This window comes from Lissotriton helveticus, chromosome 6, assembly GCF_964261635.1.
Source record: "Lissotriton helveticus chromosome 6, aLisHel1.1, whole genome shotgun sequence".
NCBI lineage: Eukaryota > Metazoa > Chordata > Amphibia > Caudata > Salamandridae > Lissotriton > Lissotriton helveticus.
The window spans coordinates 1,023,310,688-1,023,332,632 of record NC_136067.1 but is presented as its reverse complement, the minus strand read 5'-3'; the positions used below and the strand labels follow the sequence as shown (position 1 = coordinate 1,023,332,632).

General features: G+C 40.4%; 1 long non-coding RNA gene across 1 annotated transcript in view; it reads right to left on the bottom strand.

The window, feature by feature from the left end:
- Positions 1-916: 916 nt before the first annotated feature.
- Positions 917-21,945, bottom strand: part of LOC144761631 (uncharacterized) — a 566,884-nt gene continuing 545,855 nt past the window's right edge. Inside the window, exon 5 of the long non-coding RNA XR_013595824.1 lies at positions 917-1,012. This is a non-coding gene — a long non-coding RNA (uncharacterized LOC144761631). The remainder of the gene's footprint in view (positions 1,013-21,945) is intronic.

Sequence of the window (21,945 nt, the reverse complement as noted above, 5' to 3'; positions counted from 1 at the left end):
CTATAGATGGCCACCGGAACCTTTTTCTCAAGGGTTTGTGCTGTGTAGACCAATTGTACATTGTGAGCCATATATATTAATTGCCAATGCATAATGTAATGGAGAATAATCTTAGCACCCATCAATAAAACACAATCTGCTTTACCTAAATCGTAAGACACAGAAGCTCTATTTTGAACCTCTCATTTCAAACACTGTATCACCACTATTTGATCATAAAACTACTGCCATATGTCCAAACAGAATAATGGTTTATTGCCACACTCCAATCTTATTTCAACACTGCATCAACAGCTATCACAGAACACTTTTTATTCAAAGAACTCAAGTCTGACTCTTGTGGAGATTCAATAGGCATACTATAAAGGCAGTCCTCTCTTACATTCATGATGTATTCACTATATATATATATATATATATATATATATATATATATATATATATATATATATCCACCGATGCCGGCAGTTCAGGGCTTTAGCTGTTGCGGCGGTCCTTCGTAAAAACCGGCATTTTTATAATATGTTGCAGCAACTTCCTTCATTCAGAAAAGCAGTCAGGACACTCTGGGATGCTCAAATTTCAATTTATTTGCCACGAATGGTCACAAACCGACGTGTTTCGCCGTAAGGCTTGGTCACGGTAAAGTTTGAACATCGTACTTCCGTTTACATACACACAGTGATAGTAATCGAAATAGGACTGAGACGGTTTGAGGAAGTTGATTACTACAGTCGCCATCTTGTGATGGCTTTTTACTCCTAACATTAAATTTAAATCTGATGTATTACGAGTTGATTAATTGTAGGCAGTTTGTCAATCAAACAGAATATAAAGGTCTCGCCCAAGTGGGCATTAATGTTGACACATGACATTATGTTAGATTACTATTCAGCCCTAGTGGCACAATACATCTTTCATGATCGATATGAAGTTCTTATATATGTCAGAAGATCTCGGTTGACGATCCCACCAAATATTCCATCTATTCTGAAACCATTTGTTCGTAGTCCTAATGAAAAAAATACAAAGAAAACGTGCTCTAGGTACTAGTACAAAATTGTGTTACAATAAAAATAAGAATATTTACACTTATAATACAGTTAAAATATAACATTTCAGTTAAGTATAGGAAATCTCCAGGGGGCAGTTTGTTATTCACAATATCCCTAAACACCATGTTCCTCAGATAATCATATATCGATCTCGTAAGATTTTAGTCTCATGTTATCCCAAATGGACTGTCAGTTCTTCACTGGAATTCAGGCCTACCGGCATAAGAGTCTCGAAGTCTATTATATACTTAGATTCTAAGACTCTCAGTTGATGTTCTCTATCCCCTCCCCTTCTTAGAGGTTTTATGGCACCTAAGATAACAAAAGCTAGCAATTTGTCATTTTGATTGTGATAGGTCTTAAAGTGACGAGCTACCGGGTACAATTCATTATTGTTTCTTATTGCCCGTTTATGCTCCAAGACTTTCATTTTGGCTTTCTTTTTTGTACTGCCAATGTACAGTTATTTACACGGGCAAATTAAGCAATAAACGCAGAGTTCTGTATTGCAATCATAATTTCCTTTGATGACAAATTCCCTATCACTGTTAGGTACTTTTACTTTGGAACAATTTTTGCTGTAGGTGCACGCTTTACAACGCATGCAGCATGCAAAGCCTGAGTGCATGTTAGACCGTCCACTGGTTTTACCTGTTATCTGATTGCGACTCAGTTCATCCTTTAGGGACATGCCCCACCTAAAAGTTATTTGTGGGGCTTCATGTAGGCATTTGTCTAAAATGGGATCAGTTTGTAGAATATGCCAATTATGTATGAGGATCTTGCGCACCTGAAATGCCTGACTAGAATATGTAGTTATGAATCTGACCTGTTTGTCTTTGTCGTCAGTTCTGCTCTTAAAGTTTAAAAGTACTGTTCTATCCAGCTTGTCTACTTTGTTAACAGCTCTCTTTATCACTTTTTGAGCATATCCCCTTTCCCTGAATCTGTTACACATGATCTCCTTCTCCTTCTCAAATTCATCCAGTATACTGCTATTTCTTTTAGCACAAATCAGTTCCCCATAGGGGATACTCTGAATCAAACTGTAGGGGTATGCACTGGATGCAAAAAGAAGACTATTTCCAGCGGTCTCCTTTCTGTGGAGTTTAGTTATCAGGTGATCATTTTGTACGGTTACTTCTACATCAAGGAATATTATGGTCTGTTCACTGATTTGAGAAGTTAGTCTGATATTTAAGTCATTGGTGTTTAAGATTCGAATAACTTCATTAGCGCTCTTGCGATCACCACGCCAAATGACAAAAATGTCATCAATGAAACTTGACCACAAAAGAACATGTTCATTGTACTGCTCAAAGCAATTGGACACTTGCTCCTCCCACCACCCCATGAAGAGGTTGGCATAACTTGGGGCGAAGCAAGTGCCCATTACTAATTTTGCCTGTGTATTTTAAGAAAACAGACTGCTTGTTTTTCTGAAAATCTCACCTTCATAGACCCAGTTGGTGCACGCAGCGGAGCCAGCGTTGACGCTGCACGCTGGGCACACACTCCCCCTCGCGCCCTCCCGCCACGAGCGGAGGCCACGCCCCTTTTAGGCCACGCCCCCAACCTCCACCGCATAAAGCTGTTGCGGTCAGAATAACCTAGCAAAACTGAAAGGTAAGCTCCTGAGGCGGAAGCCGGGAGCGAGGCACTATCTTTGTAAATAATTGCATTCACAGATTACTTGTGATTTTAAAAAAAACTTTGTTTGTGTCACTAATTTTGCCTGTGTATTTTAAGAAAACAGACTGCTTGTTTTTCTGAAAATCTCACCTTCATAGACCCAGTTGGTGCACGCAGCTGAGCCAGCGCTGACGCTGCACGCTGGGCACACACTCCCCCTCGCGCCCTCCCGCCACGAGCGGAGGCCACGCCCCTTTTAGGCCACGCCCCCAACCTCCACCGCATATAGCTGTTGCGGTCAGAATAACCTAGCAAAACTGAAAGGTAAGCTCCTGAGGCGGAAGCCGGGAGCGAGGCACTATCTTTGTAAATAATTGCATTCACAGATTACTTGTGATTTTTAAAAAAACTTTGTTTGTGTCACTAATTTTGCCTGTGTATTTTAAGAAAACAGACTGCTTGTTTTTCTGAAAATCTCACCTTCGTAGACCCAGTTGGTGCACGCAGCGGAGCCAGCGCTGATGCTGCACGCTGGGCACACACTCCCCCTCGCGCCCTCCCGCCACGAGCGGAGGCCACGCCCCTTTTAGGCCACGCCCCCTCTATCCTCAGCCCCGAACAACATAAAATATGTGCATTTTTCGGTCGCGCAGCGGACGAGCGCAGCGGGCGCGCCGTTTGCACGCCAAAGGCGCGCCTAAGGCAAGCCCGCCTGCGCCCGTCCGCGATCGGGCGCGGTCCAGGGCCAAAACCCCTGCCCTTTCTTCTACAGTCCGGCTAACCTATAACAGACAGGCCTTATGGAACCTATGCCCGCCGATAAACGAGTGTTGCAAAGCACAAAATCGAGGTTACATCCTCTGACAAATGCCGACATTGTACATTTAAAACCTGTAAGCAGATAGGCAACAAAGAACGGACTAGGAGCCTCAGAGGAGGCCTGTTAAATTGTCGTTCCCTCCCGAGACACGCCCTACTAATTTGGGACCTGCTCTTAGATGAGGGCCTCGATATACTCTTTCTGACGGAGACATGGCTGGGGGTAGACTCCGACCCCGAGATTATCGAATCCCTTCCACCCGGCTATAGCATAGCCAGAGTGGATCGACCGTCTGGTCGCTGGGGTGGGATTGCAATGATCAGTAAGGCCCCCATGGTATGCTCCCTCGAACCTCTTGGACTAGAGAACTGCGAAGCTGGCAAATTCGCACTGAAACTTGGCCCTCAGGATCATATCTCAGGTGTCCTCCTTTACAGACCTCCTGGGACCCTGGGAAATTTTAGGCCGAGTTTGCAAGAACACCTTGATCACCTAGCACTTAGACATAGGAAGGTTCTCCTTTTGGGTGATCTTAATATCCACTTTGATGATACCCAGCTAAAGGAAGCCACGGAGATGAGGCAGGAATTACGAAATGCGAATTTGGAACTAATCAATCAAACACCCACTCACACCCATGGCCATTTATTGGACCCGGTGTTTGCCAACTGGGAGGGCTTAACCATGAGTACTCCCTACCCACTTCCCTGGACAGACCATTTCCTAGTCCCTTTTGAAATCTGCACTTTAAGTAAGCCTACCCCCCTGTTGAATGGCAAGAATAGCTACCCTTACCGGAAATGGAAAAATTTCTCTCAACCCATCTTTAGTGAGATGTTATGTTTAGGTGGGATGCCGGGAGGCACAGATAGTGAAAGTGCAAATCAAAATCTAGAAACCCGGATCCTTGATGCCTTGAATAAGGTAGCCCCTCTAGCCACGGCCAAACAGAGGAACAGAGCTAGGAAATCGGCCCCTTGGTATCATACAGATCTACAGTCAATCAGATCAGAATGCAAAAAGCTAGAAAGACTTTGGCGCAAGGACAAGAACGAATGCACTAAACTTCAATACAGAATAGCCCAGAGAAGTTACCTAAAACAGGTCAGAGCAGCTAAAGCCACCTATTATGGAAATAGAATTAGTGACGCGGACTGCTCATCTAGAGAACTCTTCAAAATCTATAAAGAAATCTCAATTGTCGCACTCTCCAATGCTCCGGAAACTGATTCAGTTATGGAATGTAATAAGGTGGCAGAATATTTTGCCAATAAGGTTAATAAAATATATAGCTCTTTCTCCAAATGTCCTGCGGATGGAGAAACCTTCATTGAACTGAAGGAAGATGCGCTGTTAAATGCAAAACCAAGGTTAGAGTCTTTTACCGTACCACCCAGTAAAGAACTTGAAATGATCTGTACTAGTATAAAATCGGGCTCTCCTCTAGATCCCGCCCCTCCACGGGTCCTGGGCGCTAGCATAACGGTCTTAGAACCTTACATCCGCCATGTCCTTATGACATCCTTTGACTCCCAAACCCTGCCGATAAACTGGAAAAAGGCAATTGTGTTACCCATTAGAAAAAAAACTAATGTAAGCCATGATGTCCTGGAGAACTTACGACCTATATCTCTGCTACCCTACACCGCAAAAATTGCAGAGAAAATTGCAAATGTGCAATTGATGGAATTTGCGGAGAAGAATAATCTCCTTCACCAATCCCAATCGGGGTTCCGTGGAGGTTTCTCTACTGAGACGGCCTTATTAAGTGCCACCGAAACTCTACGTCAAGGAGCTGATGCAGGCCTTACCATGGCACTGGTCATGCTTGACCTGAGTGCAGCGTTCGACACTGTAGCACATATCACCTTGCTACAGTGTCTGAACAGAGGAGGTGTAACTGATAGAGCACTCGGTTGGCTTAAATCGTTTCTGACGGGCAGAAGCTTTCAGGTTCAACGGGGCTCATTTCAGTCTGAGGAGAAGGCATTAGAGCAGGGGGTACCACAGGGCTCTGCTCTAAGTCCTACCCTTTTTGACTTATATATGGCCCCCCTGGCAGAGCTAGTCCAATCGTTCGGCGTAGCGATTGTCTCCTACGCCGACGATACACAACTCTTACTCACCCTTTCCCAAACTCCTGCTGCTGGAGCTAATAATTTCCGAGCCTGTATGCAAGCATTGGCCTCTTGGATGGACAATCACTGCCTAAAATTGAACGGCTCTAAGACAGAGGTCTTGGTGGTTGGTGGGGACCAACAGCTCTGGACATGTGACTGGTGGCCTAGTTGCTTAGGCGCTATGCCTACACCATGCCCTGAAGCGAAGAATTTGGGGATATGGATGGACCCCAAACTCTCCTATGAAACTCACATCAACTGATTAGCAGGCAAGTGCTTTGGAGTCCTAAGGACGCTTAATAAAACCCTGGACCTCCTTCCTTTGGAGGCTCGGCGCACTATGACCCAGGCATTGATTACGTCACGCCTCGACTACGGGAATGTTCTCTTCCTGGGAGCTTCCAGTAAAAGCATAGGACGACTCCAGACACTGCAAAATGCCGCAGCCCGCCTAGTGCTGAGACTCCCAAGAAGAGCCAACTCTAGAACCGCCCTGACGGCCCTCCACTGGCTCCCAGTGAAAAAAAGAATTATGTACAAAGCTCTCCTAATATGTCATCGGATCCTTTGGCACAAAGCTCCCGGCTATCTGACAGGCCTGGTTACCTGGTATGAACCTCGCAGATTGCTGAGATCGGGCGGCATGGGCAAGGTCGTGACCCACCGCACTTCCCTCTCCTCTGGCGAGCTCTTATTCTTTCTTTTTTAGCGCGGGGACACGCCGAGATGGCGTAACATGCGCTCTATAAATGTCTTTATTATTATTATTATTGCTGTCCCTTGTAGCTGTTCGTACAGCTCATCATCTAAGAAAAAATAATTATTGGATAGGCAGTAAGCTACAATATCCACAAGCATTTCAGTGTGCATCAAGAGTGAGATTGATCTTGCTCTTAAAAAGTGTCTAATCGCTTGAATCCCCAAATCATGTTTAATGGAGGTATACAAGCTTGTCACATCCAAGGCACTAAGCAGGAAATCTTGTTCCCACTGTAGTCCCTCAATCATATTTAACAAATGCATGGTGTCCTTTAAATATGCTGGTAAGGCAATGACAAAAGGTCTAAGAAAAAAATCAATATATTTAGAAGTCATTTCTAATTTCGAGCTCATAGATGAAACGATAGGTCTGCCCGGGGGGTTATTAGGGTCCTTATGTAGTTTCGGTAATAGGTACAAGATAGGTGTTTTAGCATATTTGCACCTCAAACTACTGTATTCATCCCATGTCAATAAACCTTTGTCTTTCTAATCACAGAGCATTTCATCATAATGTGAATTCGATATTTCAATCTCACTCAAATTAACCTTCTTGTAACAAGCTGTGTCAGATAACTGACGTACGCCCTCTGTGATGTACTCGCCCATTCCCCAAACCACCACATTTCCCCCTTTGTCCGATTGTTTAATGACAATAGAGGGATCCTTCTTCAAATTGTCGATTGCAACTAGTTGTTTTTGAGTGAGATTGCGTTTAGCTCTTCCATTTTTCTTGTAACAAATCTTTTTCAATTCCTTTGTTACACTCTTCTCAAATACATCCAGTGCATCACAATGTACTGTTGGCACAAATTTTGATTTCGGTTTAAAACCACTGAAACCTGCATCATCGATGGTAATAGCATCATAAAGGTTATGAATCGGGTCATCGTGATGTATAACATTATCATCCAATTCACATAGTGTTTGTAAGTCTGTTACATCCAAGATATTGATAAAAGAAGGGTTCTCATTTGTTATGTTAATCTTAGGCAAATAAGGGTGCAAGTGGAACCATTTTTTCAACTTCAATTTTCATAAAAAATGAAAAACATCAATCCGAGTTTGTACATAGTCAATGCTCTTAGTTGGACAAAACGATAGCCCCAGCGATAAAACCTTAGTCTCAATATTCGTCAACTCACGTTTAGAGAGGTTGATGACTGTCATGTTATTCCCTTCTTGGCTCTCGTTACCATTGGAGTAGCTGCGCTCGAAGCGTTTTTTCCGCCTTCCTCTTGCTTTTTTGTTCCTCTTGTTCCTCGTGTTTTGCCGCGTTGCCCTCGACCTTGGCCTCTCCGAAAATCCTGATCTGAATTTTGTGCATTCATTTGATCCTGTTTAGCTTTATTTATCAATTGAAATTGTTTCAGAAAATTCTGACGGCCTAGTTGCCCACTGGCTCTCGTTGACTCAGTCTTTCCAGTGATACATCAGAGAGGTTACTATCCGATGCCTCGCTTTCTTCAGTTTGTACCATCTTTTTTGTTACTACTGTTGAAGATTTCTGAGATTTTTTGTTGGTATTGGGGTCATTCTCAGCAAACAGATGATCATATTTTTTGTGGAACGTTAAGGTTCTTACCGATTAATAATCTTTGAAATCTCTTATGAATTTCCGTTGTTTGCGCATGGTGATTTCTTCTACCAATTTCATTAAGCCGGTTTGTAATTATTCCATGAAAGAATCCAGTTTGTCCTGAGAGATTGATTTTAAAAGTTCCTCAGTGGTGGCTTCTATTTCTTCAAAGATTTTCGTTCTGTCTTTAAGTGCGTATTTAATCAATATATACGCATGATCACCATTGAGCTTTCTCTGGAGTTGCCGGCCCATTCATCCAGCATCTCTGGATCTGGTTCTTCATAGGTTGGAATTGTATAGATGCATAGGCCCCTCGGGACCCGTCCCACATCTATATATTTCTGGAGGGATTCCGCCTCCCACCATTTGGAGAGTTCTTTTTTATGCAGTTTTTCCAACTTCTCAAACAAAGATTGTATTAAGACTTCATTAGTCATTAGCGTTTGTTCATTGCCTTCCACCAATGCATTACTAACAGTGTCCATGGTGTGCGTAAAAAATAGCCGATTGGAGACTTCCTTTCTTTTGCTTTCCCAATTGGTGGCCATTGTTGCTAATCAATGCGTGTTGAACCCGCTTGTTGTTAATAGCGTATTTAAAGCATCCCAGTTTGGTTTCAACAAACCTGTATATGGATTGTTAATTCCAATCCGCTCCCCAAACTTGTCAGCTCTTGTGCTCTTACCGTTCGTATATCGGCACAACCGCTCTGTAGCTGGTGATTGTTTGGTAGCCCCTAGGCCATCTCACGTCTTCACACAGCTCTTACGTGTTGCGCATTACTTCTCCTTTTGTTGGTAATACTCGCACAAAGTTACAACTGCTCCCGGTGTCCTCGGCTTGTCTTGTGTGCTGACACTCAATTCATACGGGAACAGGTAGTTAGGGTGAAGCCCTGACTTGAAAAAAGTTCTGTATCCACAGATGCCGGCAGTTCAGGGCTTTAGCTTTTGCGGCGGTCCTTCGTAAAAACCGGCGTTTTTATAATATGTTGCAGCAACCTTCCTTCCTTCAGAAAAGCAGTCAGGACACTCCGGGATGCTCAAATTTCAATTTATTTGCAACGAATGCTCACAAACCGACGCGTTTCGCCGTAAGGCTTGGTCACGGTAAAGTTTGTACATCGTACTTCCGTTTACATACACACAGTGATAGTAATCGAAATAGGACTGAGACGGTTTCAGGAAGTTGATTACTACAGTCGCCATCTTATGATGGCTTTTTACTCCTAACATTAACTTTAAATCTGATGTATTACGAGTTGATTAATTGTAGGCAGTTTGTCAATCAAACAGAATATAAAGGTCTCGCCCAAGTGGGCATTAATGTTGACACATGACATTATGTTAGATTACTATTCAGCCCTAATGGCACAATACATCTTTCAAATGGCCTGTCAGTTCTTCACTGGAATTCAGGCCTACCGGCATAAGAGTCTCGAAGTCTATTATATATTTAGATTCTAAGACTCTCAGTTGATGTTCTCTGTCCCCTCCCCTTCTTAGAGATTTTATGACATCTAAGATAACAAAAGCTAACAATTTGTCATTTTGATTGTGATAGGTCTTAAAGTGACGAGCTACCGGGTACAATTCATTATTATATTCCAGTGAAGAACTGACAGTCCATTTGGGATAACATGAGACTAAAATCTAGCGAGATCGATATATGACTATCTGAGGAACATGGTGTATAGGGATATTGTGAATAACAAACTGCCCCCTGGAGATTTCCTATACTTAACTGAAATGTTATATTTTAACTGTATTATAAGTGTAAATATTTTTATTTTTATTGTAACACAATTTTGTACAAGTACTTAGAGCACGTTTTCTTTGTATTTTTTTCATTAGGACTACGAACAAATGGTTTCAGAATAGATGGAATATTTGGTGGGATCGTCAACCGAGATCTTCTGACATATATAAGAACTTCATATCGATCATGAAAGATGTATTGTGCCATTAGGGCTGAATAGTAATCTAACATAATGTCATGAGTCAAAATTAATGCCCACTTGGGCGAGACCTTTATATTCTGTTTGATTGACAAACTGCCTACAATTAATCAACTCGTAATACATCAGATTTAAAGTTAATGTTAGGAGTAAAAAGCCTCACAAGAGGGCAACTGTAGTAATCATCTTCCTGAAACCGTCTCAGTCCTATTTCGATTACTATCACTGTGTGTATGTAAACGGAAGTACTATGTACAAACTTTACTGTGACCAAGCCTTACGGCGAAACGCGTCGGTTTGTGACCATTCGTTGCAAATAAATTGAAATTTGAGCATCCCGGAGTGTCCTGACTGCTTTTCTGAATGAAGGAAGGTTGCTGCATATATATATATATATTACCTACTGGCGGTCGCCAGTAGGTATATATAGTCAGGATTTTCTCTCTATGGGATTTTTGAAAATTCTATGTCTAATAACTTTGGCGTTTGTGGACGGAATTGGCTGAAATTTTCAGGAAAATGGAACATTTTGTTTCTGAGCAGCCACTGAAAATTTGGGGGGGGTTTGTCAAGGGGGGGCTGAGAAAAAAGGGGCGTCCCAAAACGTGTTTTTCCCATGTTAATTTCCATAGGGCGGTTGGCCTCACTTTTAGCCCGAACGGCTGAATGGATTTGCACGAAACTTGGCAAAATTGTAGGGACTGGTAGCCCGATGTGCCTTTGCTAGGTCTCAATATATGTGATCCAGTGGATTTTGAGAAATTAACGTTCAAAAAAAGATATATATCTGTAAGCGTGTTCCGGGTAGCGCTCCGGTTCGCGTACTTGGCGCGTAACGGAACTTCGCGTAAAGAAGCTGATTGGCTCTCCGGTGTCTGTCAGCATTCTAAACAGTCCGGAGCGGCCGCCATCTTGTCTCTCGGTAGGATCGAGAGACAAGAGGAGGCCAAAACAAAGGGGGAAATGACCATAAGGGGGCATAGTAGATCCTCCCTGACCCCCTAGGTTTGATGTGGAGGCTTTAAAAGGGCCCCGCGGGGCAAAAAAAATATTATTATTTTTTTGTTTTTTTTGCGTGGGGAGCGCCCGGTACGCGCACCGGGAAGCGCTCTGGGGAGCGTACTATAAGGAAAAAAGAATGATAGACTTTTCAAATATTGTATGTTAATTGATTGTTTGTTTTGTTGATTTTTTTTATTTCTTTATTTTTTAAGCAATTATTTATTATTGTCATTGTGTTTCAAAATTTAATAAAATGTCTAATATTTCACTGTCTGAAATGTCGTTATTTTCATTGAACATAGCTTGTAATGTTTGAGTGTGTAAAATGTCCTCATTTTCAAGGAGGACATCTACTGATTGCACACATTGCAGTAGTTCTTGGTCCCAAGTTTCATCCATAAATTCAATGTCATTTGGATCAATGATTTCTTGGTTGGTCTCTGCAAGGACAATTTCAAATGAAACTTTCTGTTCGCCTTCCATTTTGTCTGAAATTTGCATAAAAAAAATATATATTAGTAGAGATAGGGCACTGTTGGGATTAATTTTAGATAGGCAGTTTTTAACAGTGAATTTATCTTTGGGCAGTGTATAGTATCAGAGTGGAAGTAGGAATATAAAAAAGTGTATGTGATTTAACGTAAGTAAATTCATAATTATACAAGAGAAGCCTAACTCCATCCATAACTATAACAGAGAAGTCTATCTAAATCTATAACTACTACAGAGGGATAGTATATAACTATCAGAAAAAGTTTACCATATTAACTTAAAGTGCACAATATACTTCAGTTTTTAAAATAACAACTTACCTTTAAAAAGAAGTTGAAGTTATTAGTGAAAATCCTATTGAAATGTACACCAGGAAGTAGTAGTCAAAATGGCTGTGTTTCCTTCTCTTCCTTTATATATATTCAGGTACATAACCAATCAAATGTCAGGTAAAAAAAAATAGAAAATGAAAGTAACATTTTAATTGGTTGTCAATTCCAACACTTCAGATGTGTTTTGTGAAGTAATTTACCTCAGGGTATTTAGAGAGGTCTACAGGCTAAATCGCTAAATGGAATTCCAACCAAATTTGTGAAAATGGTAGGGATTGGTATGTAGTATGAGCAAATCTATATTTGGTGAAAGTGTCTCCAGGGTTTCTTCTGTAAATTACTTTCCCACCTTTTTTGAAGGAGCGCTTCCCGGTGAGCGACCCGGTACGCGAACCTGCAGCGTTACGGGAGTCCACCATTTTGTGTTTCGGTCGAATTAAAATACAAGATGGAGGGCAAATAATGTTCAGAATGGGTAGAAGGGGGCACGGTAGACGTATCTTGACCCCCTAGGTTTTCTGAGGGTGGCTGAGGAGGCCCATGTGTGTGGAAAAAAAACATTTTTTTTTAAAATTTCGCGCGGTTAGCTTCCGGTTCGCGTACCGGGTAGCGCTCCGGGGAGCGTACTTTGTTGAAAATTTGTGAAAAAAGTTAGAGTAAAATAATAATTGTGAGTGATCAGATGTAGGGTAGCTCTGAGAAGAGCTTTTGGGTTTATGGTACATTTAGGTACTTATAAGTAGGTACCAATGCACAGTCTTAAATTCAAAATGAAAACTCTGTTGCCCTCATCTGAGAAGTGAACTCCATCTCCTCTGTAGATATCTTGCATGTAGTAACGCAAGTTATTGTTGTACATGAAGCCCATTCCATGGTCTCTCATGTAAGCTGAAACAGATTTGTTTACATGCTTCCTCGACTTCTCAATTTGTGGACAAAATTGGTTCGACCACCTCCATTTCTGTCTTTGGCATATATTTGAATATACCAAGGCAGTTTGAGGAAAAAGTGCCATCAATTGCTCAAAGGTGTCCTTTAAAAGCATTTCCAGACCTACACCAGTCAAAGTGCCCAAGTCATTACCTCCACAGTGCAAAATTAACAGGTCAGGTTTAGGCAAATGCATAAAGGTTTTCACCAATGGTATCAATTGGTGACATTTTAATCCTCTGTGGCCAAACCACTTAATTTCCACATCTTGTAAATTGAGGTTAGGTAAATTTCTGTTCTCAGCATACCTTTGAGCCCAGTAGATGTAACTATGTCCAACAATCCAGACAGAAAACATGGTGAGAGTAGGTTCTGCTGCAGTCAGATGAAGTGTGGCAATGAAATGGCAGTCGGAAAAATAAGAGTTTAAAATGAAAAAAACTGTGGAGTTTCTGTGTTAAGGAAGCAGTAGCAGTGATTGGTGGATTTTGATTGCTGAAAACAGAAAGTTAGGGTGCATGGATGTGTTGTTTGAAAGATGTAATTTGAATGGTCAAGAAAAAATCATTTAATGAAAGATTGCACTGGATACGCAGGTGCACTGAGAGTTCAGAGTTCAATTGAAACATTGTTGTGTGAACTTGCAAACATGAGAGGTCTTTCAGGAGGTGGTTGCTATGCAAAAAAGGCAGAAAGGCCAGAGGGGGGAAGGGTGTTGATTTGAAAAAAGTGAGGGAAGAGTTTTGATTGGGTAACATGAGAGATATGTGTGATGAGTTACAGCATTTCTGTGCTTTTCATAGCTGCAGACTCTGAAGTGCATACCTTTTGCTCTGCTAAAGACAATTTGGTGTGTTTCTGAGACTGTCTTGAAACTCATAAAGTATTTGCTAAGGTGAGAAAAGATTCATTTAATTTAGGTAGAGAATAGTATGGTTTAGGGAGAAAATTATGAAGAAAGTTGTGTATTTAAAATGTTGCTTTGTGTCAAGTGTTTTACAAATAGATTTTGTTTCTTTGTGTTACATAGCCATGTTAAAAGTGATGCAAAAAAAGTGCAAGGGTCTTACAAAAATGCTTTCATGTGTTTTAGGGTATTTTAACTCACTTCCCCATGAATGTATGAATATAATTGCTTTACAAGATGTGTTTAAAAACGTTTTTTGAAATCAATTAGGTTTCTTGATATGTACTGCTAGAGTTTCATAGGTTGCTTGGGGCATATTTTCAAGGCTTTTGACTTCCTTTGATGTAATTTTTCCCATTTTAATTTAAGACCTTTCCCTGTGGTGCAAGGTCCTTGTAAATATGCCCCCATCTGTGCTTGGCAAATTTAGATTTTAATTCTTTGACTAACATAGCCATGTTAAAAGTGACCCAAAAATGTTGCAAGGGCCTTAAAAAACGCTTTCATGTGTCTTAGGCCATTTTAAGTCATTTCCCCTTGAATGTAGGTATCTAATTGATTTAGTTGATGTGTTTGAAAACGATTTATGAAAACAATTAGGTTTCTTGATATGTACTGCTAGAGCTTCATAGGTTGCTTGGGGCATATTTATAAGGCCTTTGTGTCTCTCTGATGTTATTTTTCCCATTTTAATTTAAGACCTTTCCCTGTGGTGCAAGGTCCTTGTAAATACGCCCCCATCTGTGCTTGGCAAATTTAGATCTTGATTATTTGACTTACATAGCCATGTTAAAAGTGATCTAAAAATGGAGCAAGGGCTTAAAAAAAACGCTTTCATGTGTCTTAGGGTATTTTAAGTAACTTCCCCATGAATGCATGAATATAATTGCTTTACAAGTTGTGTTTAAAAACGTTTTTTGAAATCAATTAGGTTTCTTGATATGTAATGCTAGAGGTTCATAGGTTGCTTGGGGCATATTTATAAGGCATTTGAGTCTCTCTGATGTTATTTTTCCCATTTTAATTTAAGACCTTTCCCTGTGGTGCAAGGTCCTTGTAAATATGCCCCCATCTGTGCTTGGCAAATTTAGATCTTGATTATTTGACTTACATAGCCATGTTAAAAGTGATCTAAAAATGGAGCAAGGGCTTAAAAAAAACGCTTTCATGTGTCTTAGGGCATTTTAAGTCACTTCCTGATGAATGTAGGTATATAATTTATTTAGATGATGTGTTTAAAAACGATTTTTGAAATCAATTAGGTTTCTTGAAATGTAATGCTAGAGCTTCATAGGTTGCTTGGGGCATATTTATAAGGCCTTTGAGTCTCTCTGATGTTATTTTTCCCATTTTAATTTAAGACCTTTCCCTGTGGTGCAAGGTCCTTGTAAATACGCCCCCATGTGTGCTTGGCAAATTTAGATTTTGATTATTTGACTTACATAGCCATGTTCCAAACAGTTGTAACCTTCTGCGTAGTCTTTGATATGCTAGACTCCATCTGCACTATGAGATACCTAAGCAAAGGAAACACAGGTGATGTGATTGTGAAATGAGGAAAAGAAACTCCACATTTTTCAATTACATGACATGTGTTTCCTAAGTTTACGAATGACATTGTGCAGATGAGGTTTAGGCCTGTCCACGGACACAGAAAAGGTCTGGCCTTTGTTCAAGAGTGAAGTGGACATGACTTACTTCATTGGTAGGCCTTCACATGTATTATCTCCTCTGTACTCTTCAAAAAGCGTAAATTTCATCTGCAACCCTGAGTAGGCCTCACCTCAAACAAACCTCTGGATAGGCCACACTTTATCGTCATCCTGAATCAATCATTTAAAATGTTAGGGACAGATTTATGATAGGTGTAAGCTTATTTTGCGTCACTGTGCGTGACTTTTGTGACGCAGCGGCGGTGCAAAAGATTTGCTATGTGGCGACATATTTACAACTTGATGCATCTAGGCAGATGTGTCATGCTGTAAAGTCCCGTGCCACATGAAACCGATGCAGCAGTGATGCAAAAGATGCACCATGTTGCAAGACAGGCCTCATTTCATCTCCAACAAGATAAGAAGCTGAATCTTCTGTAAATGTGAAAATTGTTGTATACACTGCTCAACTTATGTGTACTCTTTGATATGCTAGAGTCCATCTGCACTATGAGATACCTAAGCAAAGGAAACACAGGTGATGTGATTGTGAAATGAGGAAAAGAAACTCCACATTTTTCAATTACATCACCTGTGTTTCCTAAGTTTACGAATGACATTGTGCAGATGAGGTTTAGGCCTGTCCACGGACACAGACGAGGTCTGGCCTTTGTTCAAGAGTGAAGTGGACATGACTTACTTCATTGGTAGGCTTTCACATGTATTATCTCCTCTGTATTCTTCAACAAGCGTAAATTTCATCTGCAACCCTGAGTAGGCCTCACCTTAAACAAATCTCTGGGTAGGCCACACCTTATCGTCATCCTGAATCAATCATTTAAAATATTAGGGACAGATTTATGATAGGTGTATGCCTCTTTTGCGTCACTGTGCGTCACTTTTGTGACGCAGCGGCGGTGCAAAAGATTTGCTATGTGGTGACATATTTACAACTTGATGCATCTAGGCAGATGTGTCATGCTGTAAAGTCCCGTGCCACATGAAACCGATGCAGCAGTGATGCAAAAGATGCACCATGTTGCAAGACAGGCCTCATTTCATCTCCAACAAGATAAGAAGCTGAATCTTCTGTAAATGTCAAAATTGTTGTATTCACTGCTCAACTTATGTGTACTCTTTGATATGCTAGAGTCCATCTGCACTATGAGATACCTAAGCAAAGGAAACACAGGTGATGTGATTGTGAAATGAGGAAAAGAAACTCCACATTTTTCAATTACATCACCTGTGTTTCCTAAGTTTACGAATGACATTGTGCAGATGAGGTTTAGGTCTGTCCACGGACACAGAAGAGGTCTGGCCTTTGTTCAAGAGTGAAGTGGACATGACTTACTTCATTGGTAGGCTTTCACATGTATTATCTCCTCTGTACTCTTCAACAAGCGTAAATTTCATCTGCAACCCTGAGTAGGCCTCACCTTAAACAAACCTCTGGATAGGCCACACCTTATCGTCATCCTGAATCAATCATTTAAAATGTTAGGGACAGATTTATGATAGGTGTATGCCTCTTTTGGGTCACTGTGCGTCACTTTTGTTACGCAGCGGCGGTGCAAAAGATTTGCTATGTGGTGACATATTTACAACTTGATGCATCTAGGCAGATGTGTCATGCTGTAAAGTCCCGTGCCACATGAAACCGATGCAGCAGTGATGCAAAATATGCACCATGTTGCAAGACAGGCCTCATTTCATCTCCAACAAGATAAGAAGCTGAATCTTCTGTAAATGTCAAAATTGTTGTATACACTGCTCAACTTATGTGTACTCTTTGATATGCTAGAGTCCATCTGCACTATGAGATACCTAAGCAAAGGAAACACAGGTGATGTGATTGTGAAATGAGGAAAAGAAACTCCACATTTTTCAATTACATCACCTGTGTTTCCTAAGTTTACGAATGACATTGTGCAGATGAAGTTTAGGTCTGTCCACGGACACAGAAAAGGTCTGGCCTTTGTTCAAGAGTGAAGTGGATATGACTTACTTCATTGGTAGGCCTTCACATGTATTATCTCCTCTGTACTCTTCAACAAGCGTAAATTTCATTGCAACCCTGAGTAGGCCTCACCTCAAACAAACCTCTGGATAGGCCACACTTTATCGTAATCTTGAATCAATCATTTAAAATGTTAGGGACAGATTTATGATAGGCGTATGTCTCTTTTGCGTCACTTTTGTGATGCAGCGGCGGTGCAAAAGATTTGCTATGTGGCGACATATTTACAACTTGATGCATCTAGGCAGATGTGTCATGCTGTAAAGTCCTGTGCCACATGAAACCTGCGTCAGTTTTCTTATAGGTGTTTTGTTGCAAGGTATGCATTAATTTGCATAAAAGCCCTGTAAAAGTAACACAGTGAAATTTAGAAGATTTCACTGAGTCAGCTTTATAGCATTGCTGAATCAAATCCTTACGCCTGTTTGAAACAGGCATAAGAAGTGATGCACCATGCAATGTGAGGCTTCCTCCTGTGCATTGCAGTAGACAGTTCACGCTTATGACGTGATTCCTGCAATGTGCTGCTTTTGCGGCACAGATGCGTGACGCATCTGTGCTGTTTTTGCTCAATGGTGCTCCACATTGTAAATGCGGCACACTATGGGTGGCAGAGCAGCGGTGCACATTAACTGGTGCATCCGTGGGGATGCGCCACTTAGCATAAATCTGCCCCTGTACATTTAAGTATGAGCAGGGGACACAGAGTCGGTGAGGCTTATCCAAGGTTAAGAAGAGATGAGTCCTGTTCACTGAAAACTTGGACATAGGCCTCACCTCCTCAGCATCGCTGGACATGGCTAAATAATAGCTGCAAATTGTTACTCTTGTTAAACAATTTTACTATTATAATCTCTGAGATTTGTGTTTTACTCTGCAACATCTCATTGTTGTTCTCTTTCTTTAAAGATAACGACAACATCAACCATGAGTGACAATCAGCAATCAGTTGATCTCGACCTTATCATTGAACTTGTAATTGAAACGTCAGTGGAAGTAGATCCCTTGGATGATTTAAATCCTGAGGATGATGAAGAACATGATGAGGATGCCGATTTGTCAGAATTGTATGACATAGGGTGGGAAGCTGACCTGCTTGTGCCTATGGAACTATAAACATTTATTTTTAAAATTTACAATAAATGAAAAGTAAAAATGTAAACCGTTTCATTTAAAATTAAACACACCTTCAAAAACAGGTTATGTGTAGTGTCTTCAATAAAATATTAAAATATGCTCATAAAATTAGATCAGATTCACATATAAAACAGGACAGGTAAAATGAAGAAGAATTCCATTTCTTTTCTGATATTTGTGTATTCTAAATTTGCCAAAGCACTAAAAAATATTCTATGTAAAAATGTCAAGTAGTGTGTTAAGTTTTTGATGACTGTTATTGATTTACTGTTTGGTAATAGTGGTTAATAACATTTTTTATTATATTTTACCACAGATTCAACTGCAGATCATTTCAAATTTTGAGAATGCCAACTAAGGATAGAATGAGAAAGGCTACAAAACGTCAAAGACAGCAGGTCCATCATTTACTGCAGCAGTCCTCTACAATAAAAAATCGTGAAGTCACCAAGAAAGCACCGGGTAAGACCACGAAAACATTCATAAGAAACATTTCTAGAAAAAAAAGTAGTACTACAGAAAATGTTTTTGTCCAGAAAAAGAGAAGCAATTTAAACGGAAAGGAAAGGCCAATCAAAAATGTTACTGCTAGAGCAAGAGATAACTCTGTGCATGATAGTAGAAGGAAACAACAGTTTAGGGACATTCGTAAACGAATGTTCCGCAACAGGATAATTGGCAATTTGTTAAAAAATATTAAGAAAGGTCAACAGAAAGGGTTTTTTTATAGGAGAAAAAAAAAGTTGAGAAAGTTATTGATCAGGCATTTGAAATTAAACGAAAGTTATTTATTTTGATAATCAATAGAATTAGGAAGCTAAACAAGGCAATTTATGATTTCAAAAGAAATAGTAGATGGAAGAGAATAGTTAATCGTAGTAATTTTTGTGAAGGTTTTTCCGGAGAATGGATGCATAGTTCAAGTTGTGAGGCATTTTTCAATGAGGAGAGTTATTTCCAGGATAATGATTTGGTGCATGCAGTTGACACCAGCGGTCGAGCTTATGAGGTGAAAGATGGTTGTCCAGTTGAAAAAGAAAAACTTGTGACAACAGAGGCAGAAGAGATGTTAGGTAATGAGGTTTTAGGAAGACGTCCTAAGGGACCTGTGTACACCTGGAAGTGTAGTAGTATTTGCAGTGTGCGACAGGATTCCATCAATTTGCTTTGTGATTTTGTACGGACATTTAATAAGAAAAGTTTGAAGCAGAAAATGAAGTTGTTGCAAGAATTAGATCCTTGCAGAGTAAGAGAAGTGACAGGTTTGCATGGTCATTCACTGGCTTGTCTTTCCAGGAGAGTATGCCAGAGTGTTTTTCATCATTTCAGGATGCTAGCAGTGCATCATAATAAAGTGAGGAAATTAGTTAGAATGTTGTATTATGCTAAGAGTCCAGCAGTTATGCTTAAACAATTATGCGCTGCTCTTTTGCATGGTTCTGAAATAGATGTGAAGAATATGTGTGAAGAAATTGAGTTTTGTTACTTTGGAAGTAAAGAGGAGAATGTTGAAATTGACCCAGAAGAAGAGGGTAATGTGGAAGATAGTGTACAGGTTTCCAGTACAGATAATTTTCAGAAGGAAATTGCCACGTTTCAGGTGAAATCAAGTGAGAGGCCTAATTTCACTTGTGTGTGTTGTCGACGCACTTATTATAAGAATCAGACTAAGTTAGTGGATTTATATGCAAAAAGTGAAAGGGAAAATAATAGTGAATGGAAGGATTTCGCTACATACTTGATGGTAGAAAATTGTTTTGATTTGGGATCGGATCAACGTGTGTGTACTTATTGTTGTAATAAATTAAATCAAAACCAGATGCCTGCTAGAGCGGTTCATAATAATCTGGAATTGGTTGAGATTCCTTCTGAATTGAAGGATTTAAATACTTATGAATCTATTTCGATTCAAAGTATCCATCCCTTTCAGGCTATTGTAAGAATGGAGCCAAAGACAGGGAAATTGCCTCCATCAGATTTACAGAGAGGATTAAAGGGAAGAGTTGTTTATTTGCCTCTAGATTTGAAGAAAAACATTAACACAATTGGAGTAGAAAAAGTGGAAGAGGAACCTCTGGTTATCTTAGTTAATGGGGTTCCGACAAAGAATAAAAAAATATGGCAAGATTTAGTGGATGTTAGGAAAGTCAAAAAGGCAACATTGTATTTGAAAAAAAATAATAAGTACTATAAGAATGTATATGTTGCAGAAGAGGAAGTAAGCGAGGAAGAGGATAGCGATTTGTGTGCTGGTCAAATTGAGAAAGTAGAACCCTCTAAAAGTGAAGAAATATATGAACATTATAGTGTTCATCCTTTGCATTCCAAGGAAGTCATGGGGAATGCTATTGAGTTGTTTCAAATGAAACAAGCCAAAGGGAGTCCCATTAGTGTCTGGGAGGAAAGTTTGGAAGCTCGGTGTTTCCCACAGCTATTTCCAACAGGTCAAGGAGGAAGATATGATGAGCGACCTCATCAAATTCCTGCTTCTGAATACCGGACTTTACGATTGTATGCAGAAGATGCTAGGTTTCGACAATGCATTCCCTATTTGTTTTATCTCCTGTTTGAAAGCGATCTGTCAGGACTGTCATATGCAATGAACCACATCTTGAAAAGTGGTATACAGATGCACAACATCTCGGCAAGTGACTTTATGGATAAAGTCAATGTCCAAGACAGTATTTTGGATTGTCACCTGATTAATCTCATGGCGTGTCAGCGTGGTACTAATGAGTACTGGTACCGTCGTCATGGTGATTTAAAATGTATGCTGAGGAACTTAGGAACTCCCACATGGTTCCTCACTCTGAGCTGTGCCGAATATGGCTGGGAAGACTTACTTGAATTTCTACGAGAGGCAAATGGAAACATCGAAAACATTGAATTCAAGACACCCGGAGAACTGTGATCTTTGGATCCAGTGAATGTATGCAGGTACTTCAATCATAGATTTGAAGCTATGATGTCTTTCATCATGAATAAGAAGAATCCACCTCTTGGAGAGGTGTTGGATTTCTTCTGGAGAAAGGAGTACCAAGCAAGAGGTGCTCCTCATATACATATGCTGCTGTGGATCAAGGATGCACCTACATTTGGAACAGATCCAGAAGACTTAGTGATGAGTTTCATAGAACAGTATTCTACATGTGCTGTTCCAAACGCAAAGGAGGACAAAAGCCTAAGAGAACAAGTTCTACGCTTCCAAAGCCATCGTTGCGGAAAGTACTGTCGTCGTAAATTCAGAAACAAGGACAAGTTCTACACCAAATGTCGTTTCGCCTTTCCACGACCGGTGATTTCTAAAGGAAGAGTGAACAGTTTGATGTCTTCGCTGCGACATAATGTGATGAAGAAATCACCTAAAAACACATACAATTTGAAGAGGAACGAAGAGTCCAAGTACATCAACGACTACAACCCAGTGATTTTGTCCATGTGGAATGCTAACATGGATATACAGTTTGTGGCTGATAACTGTATGGCTGTGGCTCGGTATGTGACCTCTTACATCACCAAAAAAGAAAAGACAGAATTGAAGGATATGT